Source organism: Pongo pygmaeus, chromosome 14 (assembly GCF_028885625.2).
Source record: "Pongo pygmaeus isolate AG05252 chromosome 14, NHGRI_mPonPyg2-v2.0_pri, whole genome shotgun sequence".
In the NCBI taxonomy this organism is placed as follows: domain Eukaryota; kingdom Metazoa; phylum Chordata; class Mammalia; order Primates; family Hominidae; genus Pongo; species Pongo pygmaeus.
Window position 1 is genome coordinate 14367836 of NC_072387.2, and position 17059 is coordinate 14384894.

The following is a 17059-nucleotide window of genomic DNA, read 5'->3' on the forward strand; positions in this document are numbered from 1 at the left end:
TCTTTGCTATGTGTGCTTTCAACTCACAGAGTTGAACCTTGCTTTCAATAGAGCAGTTTGAAACACTCTTTTTGTAAAATCTGCCAGTAGATAGTTTGTGCCCTTTGAGGCCTATGCTGGAAAAGGAAGTATCTGCGCATGAAAAGTAGACAGAAGCATTCTCAGAAACTTCTTTGTGATGTGTGCTTTCAACTCACAGAGTTGAACCTTGCTTTCAATAGAGAAGTTTTGAAAAACTCTTTTTGTGGAATCTGCAAGAGGATATTTGGAGTGATTTGAAGCCTATGCTGGAAAAGGTATTATCGTTTCATAAAAACTAGACAGAAGCATTCTGAGGAACTTCTTAGTGATATGTGAATTCAGCTTACAGGGTTGAACCTTCCTTTTGATAGAGCAGTTTTGTAACACTCTTTTTGTGGTATCTGCAAGAGGATAATTGGTGCGTTTTGAGGACTATGCTGGAAAAGGAAATATCTTCACATAAAAAGTAGACAGAAGCATTCTCAGGAACTTCTTTGTGTTTCGCGCTTTCAACTGACGGAGTTGGACCTTCCTTTTGATAGAGCAGTTTTGAAAAAGTCATTTTGTAGAATCTGCGAGTGGATATATCTGGAGCGCTTTGAGGCCTATGCTGTAAAAGAAATTATCTTCACATAGTTCAATTCCCACCTATGAGTGAGAATATGCGGTGTTTGGTTTTTTGTTCTTGCGATAGTTTACTGAGAATGATGATTTCCAATTTCATCCATGTCCCTACAAAGGACATGAACTCATCATTTCTTATGGCTGCATAGTATTCCATGGTGTAGATGTGCCACATTTTCTTAATCCAGTCTATCATTGTTGGACATTTGGGTTGGTTCCAAGTCTTTGCTATTGTGAATAATGCGGCAATAAACATACGTGTGCATGTGTCTTTATAGCAGCATGATTTATAGTCCTTTGGGTATATACCCAGTAATGGGATGGCTGGGTCGAATGGAATTTCTAGTTCTAGATCCCTGAGGAATCGCCACACTGACTTCCACAAGGGTTGAACTAGTTTACAGTCCCACCAACAGTGTAAAAGTGTTCCTATTTCTCCACATCCTCTCCAGCACCTGTTGTTTCCTGACTTTTTAATGATTGCCATGGACACAGGAAGGGGAACATCACACTTCAGGGACTGTTGTGGGTTGGGGGGAGGGGGGAGGGATAACATTGGGAGATATACCTAATGCTAGATGACGAGTTGGTGGGTGCAGTGCACCAGCATGGCACATGTATACATATGTAACTTACTGCACATTGGGCACATGTACCATAAAACCTAAAGTATAATAATAATAATAATAATAATAATTACAATAAAAGAAAAAAAAAAAAAAAGAAATTATCTTCACATAAAAACCAGACAGAAGCATTCTCAGAAACTTCTTTGTGATGTGTGCATTTAAAACACAGAGTTGAACCTTCCTTTTGATAGCGCAGTTTAGAATCACTCTTTTTGTAGAATGTGCCAAAGGATATTTGAACGTTTTGAGGCCTATGCTGGAAAAGGATATATCTTCACGTAAAACCTAGACGGAATTATTCTTAGAAACTTCGTTGTGTTGTGTGCATTCAACTCACAGAGTTGAACCTTCCTTTTGATAGAGCAGTTTTGAAACACTGTTTTTGGAGAATCAGCAAGTGGATATTTGGAGCACTTTGAGGCCTATGCTGGAACAGGAAATATCCTCACCTTAAAACTAGACAGAAGTATTCTCAGGAACATCTTTGTGATGTGTGCATTCAACTCACAGAGTTGAACCTTCTTTTTGATAGTACAGTTTTGAAACACTCTTTTTGTAGAATTTGCCAGTGGATATTTAGAGTGCTTTGATGCCTATGCTGGGAAAGGAAGAATCTTCACATAAATACTAAACAGAACCATTCTCAGAAACTTTTTTGCAATGTGTGCATTTAACCCACAGAGTTGAACCTTTGTTTTGATAGTGCAGTTTTGAATCGTTCTGTTTGTACAATCTGCCAGTGGATTTTTTTGGAGTTTTGAAGCCCATCCTGGAAAAGGAAATATTTTCACATAAAAACTAGACAGAAGAATTCTGAGAAACTTATTTGTGATGTGTGCATCCACCTCACAAAGTTGAACCTTCCTTTTGATAGAGCAGTTTTGAAACGCTCTTTCTGTAGAGTCTGCTGGTGGATATTTGGATCGCTTAGAAGGCTATGCTGTAAAAGGAAATATCTTCACATAAAAACTAGACAAAAGCATTCTCAGGAACTTCTTTGTGATGTGTACATTCAACTCAAAGAGTTGGACCTTCCTTTTGATAGAGCAGTTTTGAATCACTCTTTCTCTATAATCTGCCATTGGATATTTGGAGCGTTTTGAGGCCTGTACAGGAAAAGGAAATATCTTCACATAAAAAGGAGTCAGAAGCATTCTCAGTAACTTGTTTGTGATATCTGCATTCAACTCACAGAGTTAAACCTCATTTTTATAGAGCAGTTTTGAAACATTCTTTTTGAAGTATCGGAAAATGTATATTTGGAGCCCTTTGAGGCCTATGCTGGAAAAGGAAATATCTTCACATAAAAACCAGACAGAAGCTTTCTCAGAAACTTATTTGTGATGTGTGCACTCAACTCACAGAGTTGAACCTTCCTTTTGATAGAGCAGATTTGAAACACTTTTTGTAGAAACTGCAATTGCATATTTGGTGTGCTTTGAGGCCTATGCAGGAAAAAGAAATATGTTCACATAAAACCTAGACAGAAGCATTCTCAGAAAATTCTTTTTGATGAGTGCATTCAACTCACAGAGTTGAACCTTCCTTTCGATAGGGCAGTTTTGAAACACTATATTTGTAGAATCTGCAAGTGGATATTTGCAGCCCTTTGAGGCCTGTGCTGGAAATGGAAATATCTTCACATAAAAACTAGACAGAAGCATTCTCAGAAACTTCTCGTTTTTTATTTATTATTATGATACATTAGGTTTTAGGGTACATGTGCACAATGGGCAGTTTAGTTACATATGTATACATGTGGCATGCTGGTGTGCTGCATCCAATAACTCTTCTAGCATTAGGTGTATCTCCCAGTGATATCCCTCCCCCCTCCCCAGACCCCACAACAGTCCCCAGAGTGTGATGTTTCCCTTCCTGTGTCCATGTGTTCTCATTTAAAATTCCCACCTATAAGTGTGAATATGTGGTGTTTGGTTTTTTGTTCTTGCGATAGCTGACTGAGAATAATGATTTCCAATTTCATCCATGTCCCCACAAAGGACATAAACTCATCATTTTTCATGTCTGCATAGTATTCCGTGGTGTATATGTGTGACATTTCCTTTTTTTTTAATTACTATTATTATTATACTTTAGGTTTTATGGTACATGTGCACAACGTGCAGATAAGTTACATAAGAATACATGTGCCATGCTGGTGCACTGCACCTACTAACTCGTCATCTAGCATTAGGTGTATCTCCCAATGCTATCCCTCTCCCCTCCCCCCATCCCACCACTGTCCCCGAAATGTGATGTTACCCTTTCTGTGTCCATGTGTTCTCATTGTTCAATTCCCACCTATGAGTGAGAATATGCGGTGTTTGGTTTTTTGTTCTTGGGATAGTTTACTGAGAATGATGATTTCCAGTTTCATCCATGTCCCTACAAAGGATATGAACTCATCATTTTTTATGGCTGCATAGTATTCCATGGTGTATATATGCCACATTTTCCTAATCCAGTCTATCATTGTTGGACATTTGGGTTGGTTCCAAGTCTTTGCTGTTGTGAATAATGCCACAATAAACATACGTGTGCATGTGTCTTTATAGCAGCATGATTTATAGTCCTTTGGGTATATACCCAGTGATGGGGTGGCTAGGTCGAATGGAATTTCTAGTTCTAGATTCCTGAGGAATCGCCACACTGACTTCCACAAGGGTTGAACTAGTTTACAGTCCCACCAACAGTGCAAAAGTGTTCCTATTTCTCCACATCCTCTCCAGCACCTGTTGTTTCCTGACTTTATAATGATTGCCATTCTAACTGGTGTGAGATGGTATCTCATTGTGGTTTTCATTTGCATTTCTCTGATGGCCAGTGATGGTGAGCATTTTTTCATGTGTTTTTGGCTGCATAAATGTCTTCTTTTGAGAAGTGTCTGTTCATGTCCCTCGCCCACTTTTTGATGGGTTTGTTTGTTTTTTTCTTGTAAATTTGTTTGAGTTCATTGTAGATTCTGGATATTATCCCTTTGTCAGATGAGTAGGTTGCGAAAATTTTCTCCCATTTTGTAGGTTGCCTGTTCACTCTGATGGTAGTTTCCTTTGCTGTACAGAAGCTCTTTAGTTTAATTAGATTCCATTTGTCAATTTTGGCTTTTGTTGCCTTTGCTTTTGGTGTTTTAGACGTGAAGTCCTTGCCCATGCCTATGTCCTGAATGGTAATGCCTAGGTTTTCTTCTAGGGTTTTTATGGTTTTAGGTCTAACATTTAAGTCTTTAATCCATCTTGAATTGATTTATGTATAAGGTGTAAGGAAAGGATCCAGTTTCAGTTTTCTACATATGGTAGCCAGTTTTCCCAGCACCATTTATTAAATAGGGAATCCTTTCCCCATTGCTTGTTTTTGTCAGGTTTGTCAAAGATCAGATACTTGTAGATATGTGGCATTATTTCTGAGGGCTCTGTTCTGTTCCATTGATCTATATCTCTGTTTTGGTACCAGTACCATGCTGTTTTGGTTACAGTAGCCATGTAGTATATTTTGAAGTCAGGTAGTGTGATGCCTCCAGCTTTGTTCTTTTGGCTTAGGATTGACTTGGCGATGCGGACTGCTTTTTGGTTCCATATGAACTTGAAAGTAGTTTTTTCCAATTCTGTGAAGAAAGTCATTGGTAGCTTGATGGGGATGGCATTGAATCTGTAAATTACCTTGGACAGTATGGCCATTTTCACGATATTGATTCTTCCTATCCATGAGCATAGAATGTTCTTCTATTTGTTTGTATCCTCTTTTATTTCCTTGAGCAGTGGTTTGTAGTTCTCCTTGAAGAGTTCCTTCACATCCCTTGTAAGTTGGATTCCTAGGTATTTTATTCCCTTTGAAGCAATTGTGAATGGGAGTTCACTCATGATTTGGCTCTCTGTTTGTCTGTTATTGGTGTATAAGAATGCTTGTGATATTTGTACATTGATTTTGTATCCTGAGACGTTGCTGAAGTTGCTTATCTGCTTAAGGAGATTTTGGGCTGAGACAATGGGGTTTTCAAGATATACAATCATGTCATCTGCAAACAGGGACAATTTGACTTCCTCTTTTCCTTATTGAATACCCTTTATTTCCTTCTCCTGCCTAATTGCCCTGGCCAGAACTTCCAACACTATGTTGAATAGAAGTGGTGAGAGAGGGCATCCCTGTCTTGTGCCAGTTTTCAAAGGGAATGCTTCCAGTTTTTGCCAATTCAGTATGATATTGGCTGTGGGTTTGTCATAGAGAGCTCTTATTATTTTGAGATATGTCCCATCAATACCTAATTTATTGAGAGCTTTTAGCATGAAGGGTTGTTGAAATATGTCAAAGGCCTTTTCTGCATCTATTGAGATAATCATGTGGTTTTTGTCTTTGGTTCTGTTGACAGGCTTGATTACATTTATTGACTTGCATATATTGAACCAGGCTTGCATCCCAAGGATGAAGCCCACTTGATGCTGGTGGATAAGCTGTTTGATGTGCTGCTGGATTCTGTTTGCCAGTATTTTATTGAGGATTTTTGCATCAATGTTCATCAAGGATATTGGTCTAAAATTCTCTTTTTTGATTGTGTCTCTGCCCGGCTTTGGTATCAGGATGATGCTGGCCTCATAAAATGAGTTAGGGAGGAATCCCTCTTTTTCTGTTGATTGGAATAGTTTCAGAAGGTATGGTACCAGCTCCTCCTTTTACCTCTGGTAGAATTCGGCTGTGAACCCATCTGGTCCTGGACTGTTTTTGGTTGCTAAGCTATTGATTATTGCCACAATTTCAGCTGCTGTTATTGGTCTATTCAGAGATTCATCTTTTTCCTGGTTTAGTCTTAGGAGGGTGTCTGTGTCGAGTAATTTATCCATTTCTTCTAGATTTTCTAGTTTATTTGCGTAGAGGTGTTTGTAATATTCTCTGATTGTAGTTTGTATTTCTGTGGGATTGGTGGTGCTATCCTGTTTATCATTTTTTATTGCATCCATTTGATTCTTCTCTCTCTTTTTCTTTATTAATTTTGCTAGTGGTCTATCAATTTTGTTGATCCTTTCAAAAAACCAGCTCCTGGATTCATTTATTTTTCGAAGGATTTTTTTGTCTCTATTTCCTTCAGCTCTGCTCTGATTATAGTTATTTCTTGCCTTCTGCTAGCTTTTGAATGTGTTTGCTCTTGCTTTCCTAGTTCTTTTAATTGTGATGTTAGGGTGTCAATTTTGGATCTTTCCTGCTTTCTCTTGTGGGCATTTAGTGCCATAAATTTCCCTCTACACACTGCTTTGAATGCATCCCATAGATTCTGGTATGTTGTGTCTTGGTTCTCGTTGGTTTCAAAGAACATCTTTATTTCTGCCTTCATTCCGTCATATACCCAGTAGTCATTCAGGAGCAGGTAGTTCAGTTTCCACGTAATTGAGCAGTTTTGAGTGAGATTCTTAATCCTGAGTTCTAGCTTGATTGCACTGTGATCTGAGAGACAGTTTGTTATAATTTCTGTTCTTTTACATTTATTGAGGAGAGCTTTACTTCCAAGTATGTGGTTAATTTTGTAATAGGTGTGGTGTGGTGCTGAAAAAAATGTATATTCTATTGATTTGTGGTGGAGAGTTCTGTAGATGTCTATTAGGTTCACTTGGTGCAGAGATGAATTCAAATCCTGGTTGTCCTTGTTGAGTTTCTGTCTCGTTGATCTGTCTAATGTTGACAGTGGGGTGTTAAATTCTCCCATTATTAATGTGTGGGAGTCTAAGTCTCTTTGTAGGTTACTCAGGACTTGCTTTATGAATCTGGGTGCTCCTGTATTGGGTGCATTCATATTTAGGATAGTTAGCTCTTCTTGTTGAATTAATCCCTTTACCATTATGTAATGGCCTTCTTTGTCTCTTTTGATCTTTGTTGGTTTAAAGTCTGTTTTATCAGAGACTAGGATTGCAAACCCTAGGATTGATATGGGTTTACTGAATACAGTACACTGATGGGTCTTGAGTCTTTATCCAATTTGCCAGTCTGTGTCTTTTAACTGGAGCATTTAGTCCATTTACATTTAAAGATAATATTGTTATGTGTGAATTTGATCCTGTCATTGTGACGTTAGCTGGTTATTTTGCTCGTTAGTTGATGCAGTCTCTTCCTAGTCTCGATGGTCTTTACATTTCGGCATGATTTTGCAGTGGCTGGTACCGGTTGTGCCTTTCCATGTTTAGCGCTTCCTTCAGGAGCTCTTTTAAGGCAGGCCTGGTGGTGACAAAATCTCTCAGCATTTGCTTGTCTGTAAAGTATTTTATTTCTCCTTCACTTATGAAGCTTAGTTTGGCTGGATATGAAATTCTGTGTTGAAAATTCTTTTCTTTAAGATTGTTGAATATTGGCCCCCACTCTCTTCTGGCTTGTAGGGTTTCTGCCGAGAGATCCGCTGTTAGTCTGATGGGTTTCCCTTTGATGGTAACACGACCTTTCTCTCTGGCTGCCCTTAACATTTTTTCCTTCATTTCAAATTTGGTGAATCTGACAGTTATGTGTCTTTGAGTTGCTCTTCTCGAGGAGTATCTTTGTGGCGTTCTCTGTATTTCCTGAATCTGAATGTTGGCCTGCCTTGCTAGATTGGGGAAGTTCTCCTGGATAATATCATAAAGAGTGTTTTCCAACTTGTTTTCATTCTCCCCGTCACTTTCAGGTACACCAATCAGACGTAGATTTGGTCTTTTTACATAGTCCCACATTTCTTGGAGGCTTTGCTCATTTCTTTTTATTCTTTTTTCTCTTAGCTTCCCTTCTCACTTCATTTCATTCATTTCATCTTCCAGGGCTGATACCCTCTCTTCCATTTGATCGCATCGGCTCATGAGGCTTCTATATTCTTCACGTAGTTCACGAGCCTTGGTTTTCAGCTCCATCAGCTCCTTTAAGCACTTCTCTGTATTGGTTATTCTAGTTATTCATTCTTCTAAATTTTTTTTCAAAGTTTTCAACTTCTTTGCCTTTGGTTTGAATATCCTCCCGTAACTCGGAGTAATTTGATCATCTGAAGCCTTCTCTCAGCTCGTCAAAGTCATTCTCTGTCCAGCTTTGTTCCATTGCTGGTGAGGAACTGTATTCCTTTGAAGGAGGAGAGGTACTCTGCTTTTTAGAGTTTCCAGTTTTTCTGCTCTGTTTTTTCCCCTATTTGTGGTTTTATCTACTTTTGGTCTTTGATGATGGTGATGTACAGATGGGTTTTTGGTGTGGATGTCCTTTCTGTTAGTTTTCCTTCTAACAGACAGAACCCTCAGCTGCAGGTCTGTTGGAGTACCTGGCCGGCCGTGTGAGGTGTCAGTCTGCCCCTGATGGGGGATGCCTCCCAGTTAGGCTGCTTGGGGGTCAGGGGTCAGGGACCCACTTGAGGAGGCAGTCTGCCCGTTCTCAGATCTCCAGGTGCATGCTGGGAGAACCACTGCTCTCTTCAAAACTGTCAGACAGGGACATTTAAGTCTGCAGATGCTACTGCTGTCTTTTTGTCTGTCTGTGCCCTGCCCCCAGAGGTGGAGCCTACAGAGGCAGGCAGGCCTCCTTCAGCTGTGGTGTGCCCCACCCAGTTCAAGCTTCCAGGCTGCTTTGTTCACCGAAGCGAGCCTGGGCAATGGCGGTCGCCGCTCCCCCAGCCTCGCTGCCGACTTGCTGTTTGATCTCAGACTGCTGTGCTAGCAATCAGCGAGATTCCGTGGGCATAGGACCCTCTGAGCCAGGTGCGGGCTATACTCTCCTGGGGCACCGTTTCCTAAGCCCGTCGGAAAAGCACAGTATTCGAGTGGGAGTGGCCCGATTTTCCAGGTGCCGTCTGTCACCCCTGCAAAGGGAACTCCGTGTCCCCTTGTGCATCCCGTGTGAGGCAATGCCTCGCCCCTTCTTTGGCTGGTGCACGGTGCAGTCACCCACTGACCTGCGCCCACTGTCTGGCACTCCCTAGTGAGATGAACAGGGTACCTCAGACGGAAATGCAAAAATCACCTGTCTTCTGTGTCGTTCACGCTGCGAGCTGTAGACCAGAGATGTTCCTATTCGATTTGTGCCAGATTTTCTTAATCCAATTTATCATTGTTGGACATTTGGGTTAGTTCCAAGTGTTTCGTATTGTGAATAATGCCGCAATAAGCATACGTGTTCATGTCTGTTTATTGCAGCATGATTTATAGTCCTTTGTGTATATACCCAGTAATGTGATGACTGTGTCAAGTGGTGTTTCTAGTTCTAGATCCCTGAGAAATCCCCACACTGACTTCTACAATGGTTGAACTTGTTTACAGTCCAACCAACAGTGTAAAAGTCTTCCTATTTCTCCATATCCTCTCCAGCATATTTTGTTTCCTGACTTTTTAGTGATTGCCATTCTAACTGGTGTGAGATGGTATCTCATTGTTGATTTGATTTGCTTTTCTCTGATGGCCATCGATGGTGAGCATTTTTTCATGTGTTTTTTGGCTGCATAATAGTCTTCTTTTGAGAAGTATCTGTTCATGTCCTTTGCCCCCTTCTTTTTGATGGGGGCTAAATGCTCCAATTAAAAGACACAGACTGGTAAATTGGATAAAGTGTCAAGACCCATCAGTGTGCTGTATTCAGGAAACCCATCTCACGTGCAGAGACACACATAGGCTCAAAATAAAAGCTTGGAGGATGATCTACCTAGCAAACGGAAAGCAAAAAAATGCAGGGGTTGCAATCCTAGTGTCTGATAAATCAGACTTTAAACCAAAAAAGATCAAAAGAGACAAAGAAGGCCATTGCATAATGGTAAAGGGATCAATTCAACAAGAAGAGCTAATTATTCTGAATATATAAGCACCCAACACAGGAGCACCCAGATTCATAAAGCAAGTCCTGAGTGACCTACAAAGAGACTTAGTCTCCCACACATTAATATTGGGAGACTTTAACACCCCACTGTCTACATTAGACAGATCAACGAGACAGAAAGTCAAGAAGGATACCCAGGAATTGAACTGAGCTCTGCACCAAGCCGACCTAATAGACATCTACAGAACTCTCCACCCAAAATCAACAGAATATACATTTTTTTCGGCACCACACCACACCTGTTCCAAAATTGACCACATAGTTGGAAGTAAAGCTTTCCTCAGCAAAAGTAAAAGAACAGAGGGTATAACAAACTATCTCTCAGATCACAGTGCAATCAAACTAGAACTCAGGATTAAGAATCTCTCTCAAAACTGCTCAACTACATGGAAACTGAACAACCTGCTCCTGAATGACTACTGGGTACATAACGAAATGAAGGCAGAAATAAAGATGTTCTTTGAAACCAACGAGAACCAAGACACAACATACCAGAACTTCTGGGATGCATTCAAAGCAGTGTGTAGAGGAAAATTTATAGCACTAAATGCCCACAACAGAAAGCAGGAAAGATCCAAATTTGACACCCTAACACTATAATTAAAAGAACTAGAAAAGCAAGAGCAAACACATTCAAAAGCTAGCAGAAGGCAAGAAATAACTAAAATCAGAACAGAACTGAAGGAAGTAGAGACACAAAAAAACCCTTCCAAAAATTAATGAATCCACGAGCTGGTTTTTTGAAAGCATCAACAAAATTGATAGACTGCTAGCAAGAATAATAAAGAAAAAAAGAGAGAAGAATGAGATAGATGCAATAAAAAATGATAAATGGGATATCACCACTGATCCCACAGAAATACAAACTACCATCAGAGAATACTACAAACACCTCTACGAAAATAAACTAGAAAATTTAGAAGAAAAGGATAAATTCCTCGTCACATATACTCTCCCAAGACTAAACCAGGAAGAAGTTGAATCTCTAAATACACCAATAACAGGCTCTGAAATTGTGGCCATAATCAATAGCTTACCAACCAAAAAGAGTCCAGGACCAGATGGTTTCACAGCCAAATTCTATGAGAGGTGCAAGGAGGAACTGGTACAATTCCGTCAGAATCTATTCCAATCAATAGAAAAAGAGGGAATCCTCCCTAACTCATTTTATGAGGCCAGCATCATCCTGATACCAAAGCCGGGCAGAGACACAACCAAAAAAGAGAATTTTAGACCAATATCCTTGATGAACATTGATGCAAAAATCCTCAATAAATTACTGGCAAACCGAATCCAGCAGCACATCAAAGAGCTTATCCACCAGGATCAAGTGGGCTTCATCTCTGTGATGCAAGTGTGGTTCAATATACACAAATCAATAAATGTAATCCTGCATATAAACAGAACCAAAGACAAAAACCACATGATTATCTCAATAGATGCAGAAATGGCCTCTGACAAAATTCAACAACACTTCATGCTTAAACCTCTCAATAAATTAGGTATTCATGGGACGTATCTCAAAATAATAAGAGCTGTCTATGAGAAACCCACAGCCACAATCATACTGAATGGGCAAAAACTGGAAGCATTCCCTTTGAAAACTGGCACAAGACAAGGATTCCCTCTCTCACCACTTCTATTCAACACACTGTTGGAATTTCTGGCCAGGGCAATTAGGTAGGAGAAGGAAATAAAGGGTATTCAATTAGGAAAAGAGGAAGTCAAATTGTCCCTGTTTGTTGGTGACATGATTTTATATCTAGAAAACCCCATTGTCTTAGCCCAAAATTTCAAGCTGATAAGCAACTTCAGCAAAGTCTCAGGATATAAAATCAATGTACAAATATCACAGGAATTCTTATACACCAGTTACAGACAAACAGAGAGCAAAATCATGAGTGAACTCCCTTTCATAATTGCTTCAAAGAGAATAAAATACCTAGGAATCCAACTTACAAGGGATGTGAAGGACCTCTTCAAGGAGAAGTACAAACCACTGCTCAAGAAAATAAAAGGGGAAACAAACAAATGGAAGAACATTCCATACTCATGGGTAGGAAGAATCAATATCGTGAAAATGGCCATACTGCCCAAGGTAATTTACAGATTCAATGCCATCCCCATCAAGCTACCAATGACTTTCTTCACAGAATTGGAAAAAACTACTTTAAAGTTGATATGGAACCAAAAAAGAGCCCGCATCGCCAAGACAATCCTAAGCCAAAAGAACAAAGCTGGAGGCATCACACTACCTGAATTCAAACTATATTACATAGCTACAGTAACCAAAACAGCATGGTACTGGTACCAAAACAGAGATATAGATCAATGGAACAGAACAGAGCCGTCAGAAATATCGCCACATATCTACAACTATCTGATCTTTGACAAACCTGACAAAAACAAGCAATGGGGAAAGGATTCCCTATTTAATAAATGGTGCTGGGAAAACTGGCTAGCCATATGTAGAAAGCTGAAACTGGATCCCTTCCTTACACCTTATACAAAAATCAATCCAAGATGGATTAAAGACTTAAATGTTAGACCTAAAACCATAAAAACCCTAGAAGAAAACCTAGGCATTACCATTCAGGACACAGGCACGTGCAAGGACTTCATCTCTAAAACACCAAAGGCAATGGCAACAAAAGCCAAAATTGACAAATGGGATCTAATTAAACTAAAGAGCTTCTGCACAGAAAAAGAAACTACCATCATGGTGAACAAGCAACCTACAAGATGGAAAAAATATTCGCAACCTACTCATCTGACAAAGGGCTAATATGCAGAATCTACAATGAACTCCAACAAATTTACAAGAAAAAAACAAACAACCCCGTCAAAAAGTGGGGGAAGGACATGCAGAGACACTTCTCAAAATAAGACATTTATGCAGCCAAAAAACACATGAAAAAATGCTCACCATCACTGGCCATCAGAGAAATGCAAATCAAAACCACAATGAGATACCATCTCACACCAGTGAGAATGGCAATCATTATAAAGTCAGGAAACAACAGGTGCTGGAGGGGATGTGGAGAAATAGGAACACTTTTACACTGTTGGTGGGACGGTAAACTAGTTCAACCCTTGCGGAAGTCAGTGTGGCGATTCCTCAGGGATCTAGAACTAGAAATTCCATTTGACCCAGCCATCCCATTACTGGGTATATACCCGAAGGACTATAAATCATGTTGCTATAAAGACACATGCACACGTATGTTTATTGTGGCATTATTCACAACAGCAAAGACTTGGAACCAACCCAAATGTCCAAAAATGATAGACTGGATTAAGAAAATGTGGCACATATACACCATGGAATACTATGCTGCCATAAGAAAAGATGAGTTCATGTCCTTTGTAGGGACATGGATGAAATTGGAATTCATCATTCTCAGTAAACTATCACAAGAACAAAAAACCAAACACCGCATATTCTCACTCACAGGTGGGAATTGAACAATGAGAACACATGGACACAGGAAGTGTAACGTCACACTTCGGAGACTGTTGTGGGGTGGGGGAAGGTTGGAGGGATAGCATTGGGAGATATACTTAATGCTAGATGACGAGTTAGTGGATGCAGCGCACCCGCATGGCACATGTGTACATATGTAACTAACCTGCACATTGCGCACATGTACCATAAAACCTAAAGTGTAATAATAATAAAAAAAAGAAAAAAATCAGACCATTCCATTCCATTCCGTTTTATTCCATTCCATTCCACTCCATTCCATTCCATTAAATTCCATTCCTTTCCATTCCACTCCACTCTATTCCACCCCATTGCATTCCATCCCATTCCATTGCACTCCATTCCACTCCACTCTACTCCACTCCACTCCACTCCACTCCAGTCCATTCCATTCCATTCCACTCCTTTCCATTCCATTACTTTCCTTCGACATGATCTCTGTTACACAGGCTGGAGTGCAGTGGCACAATCTCAGCTCAGATTTCACTTCACCATTCCATTTCATTCCATTCCATTCCATTCCGTTCCATTCCATTCCATTCCATTCCATTCCAATCCATTCCATTCCACTCCACCCCACTCCTCTCCACTCCATTCCACTCCTTTCCATTCCATTCCATTCCACTCCACTCAACTCCACTCCACTCCATTCCATTACATCCCATTCCATTCAACTCCATTGCACTCTTCTCCATTCCACTCCATTACCGTCTGCACCATTCCATTCTATCCCATTCCATTCCACTCCATTCCACTCCACTCCACTCAAATCAACTTCACTCCACTCCATTCCATTCCACTCCATTCCATTCCATTCCTTTCTTTCGACAGGATCTCACGTAGTCACCCAGGCTGGAATGCAGTGGAACAATCTAAGCTCACATGTCATTTCACCATTCTGTTGCATTCCATTGCATTCCATAATATTCGAATCCACTCCACTCCACTCCACTCAACTCCATTCCACTCCATTCCACTCCACTCCACCCCACTCCTGTACATTTCATTCAATCCCTTTCCATCCCATTCAATTCCACTCCATTCCACTCCATCCCACTGCACTGCACTCCACTACATTCCACTCAAATCCATACCATCCCATTCCACTACATTCTACTCTACTCCACTCCACTCCACTCCACCCCATTCCATCCCATTCTGCTCCATTCCATTCCATTTCTTTCTTTCGACAGGATCTCTCTCTGTCATCCAGGCTGGAGTGCAGCGGCACAATCTCAGCTCACATTTCATTTCACCATTCCATTCCATTCCATTGCATTCCATTCCATTCCATTTCTATCAATTCCATTCCATTCAACTCCACTCCACTTCCCTCCAGTCCACTCCATTCCATTCCCTTCCATTCCATTCTACTCCATTCCAGTCCACTCCACTCCACTCCGGTACATTTCACTACACTCCATTAGATTGAATACCATTCCTTTCCACTCTACTCCACTCAACTCCACTTCATTCCACTCCATTCCATTCCATTCGTTTCTTTCAACGGGATCTCACTCAGTCACCCAGGCTGAAGTGCAGTGGAACAATCTCAGCTCACATGCCATTTCTCCATTCTGTTGCATTCCATTGCATTCCATTCCATTCCATAACATTCGAATCCACTCCATTCCACTCCACTCCACTCAACTCCATTCCACTCCATTCCACTCCACTCCCCTCCAGTACAATTCACTCGATCCCATTCCATCCCATTCAGTTCCACTCCATTCCATTCTACTCCACTCCACTCCACTCCACTTCACTCCAGTCCACTGCACTCCACACCATTCCATTCCATTCCATTGAATTCCATTCCATTCCATTGAATTCCATTCCATTCCTTTCTTTCGACAGGATTTCTCTCTGTCACTCAGCCTGGAGTGCAGCGGCACAATCTCAGCTCACATTTCATTTCACCATTAAATTCCATTCTATTCCATTCCATTTCAATCAATTCCATTCCATTCCACTCCACTCCATTCCAGTCCACTCCATTCCAATCTCTTCCATTCCAGTCCGCTCCACTCCACTCCACTATGTTCCACTACACTCCATTAGATTCAATCCCATTCCATTCCACTCCATTCCACTCCACTCTACTCCATTCCATTCCATTCAATCCCATTCCTTTCCACTCCTTTGCACTCCACACCACTACACTCCAGTCCACCAGACTCCACTCGATTCCATTCCATTCCTTTCAATTCCAGTCCATTCCAAACCTTTCTTTCGACAGGATCTCACACTGTCACAGAGTCTGGAGTGCAGTGGCACAATCTAAGCTCACATTTCATTTCACCATTCCATTCCATTTCATTCTATTTCATTCCATTCCAAACCACTCCACTGCACTCCACTCAAATCCAATCAATTACATTCCATTCAGTTCCACTCCACTTGAGTCCACTCCACTCCACTCCACTGAGTACCATCCCATTCCATTCCACTCCATTCCACTCCATTCGACTCCACTCCACTCCAATCCATTCCGTTCCATTACATCCCATTCCATTCCACTCCATTCAACTCTACTGCACTCCTCTCCAATCCCCTCCACTCCACTCCACTCCACTTCACTCCATTCCATTCCACTCCATTCCACTCCATTCCACTCAATTCCATTCCATTCCATTCCATTCCATTCCATTCCTTTTTTCTGACAGGATCTCACTCTGTCACCCAGGCTGGAGTGTAGTACAACAATCTCAGCTCACATTTCATTTCACCATTCCAATCCATTCCACTCCATTCCATTCACCTTCACTCCACTCCATTCCACTCAATCCCATTCCATTCCACTACATTCCTCTCCACTCCACTAAACTCCACTCTACTCCACTCGTTTCCACTCCATTCCATTCTCGTCCATTCCATTCCTTTCTTTCGACAGGATCTCACTCTGCGATACAGGCTGGAGTGCAGTGGCAGAATCTCAGCTGACATTTAATTTCACCATTCCATTCCACTCCACTCCACTCCACTCCATTTCAGTCCACTCCATTGCATTCCATTCTATTCCATTCCGTTCCATTCCACTACATTCCAATCCACTCCACTCCACTACAATCCACTCCATTCCTTTCCATCCCATTCAATTCCACTTCACTCCATTCCATTCCACTCCATCCCATTACATTCCACTCCTCTCCTCTCCACTCCAGTCCACTCCACTCCATACCACTCCATTCCACTCCATTCAATTACATTCCATTCTATTACACTCCATTCCATTCTATTCCTTTCTTTTGATATGACCTCATTCTGTCATGCAGGCTGCAGTTCAGTGGCAAAATCTCAGCTCAAATTTCATTTCACCATTCCATTCCATTGCATTCCATTGCATTCCATTCCACTCCACTCCACTCCACTCCATTCTACTCCACTCCACTCCACTTCATTCCATTACATTACACTCTACTCCACTCATCTCCACTCCATTCCATTGCTTTCCATTCCATTACAGTCCACTCCACTCCACTCCACTCCATTCCACTACATTCAATTCCAT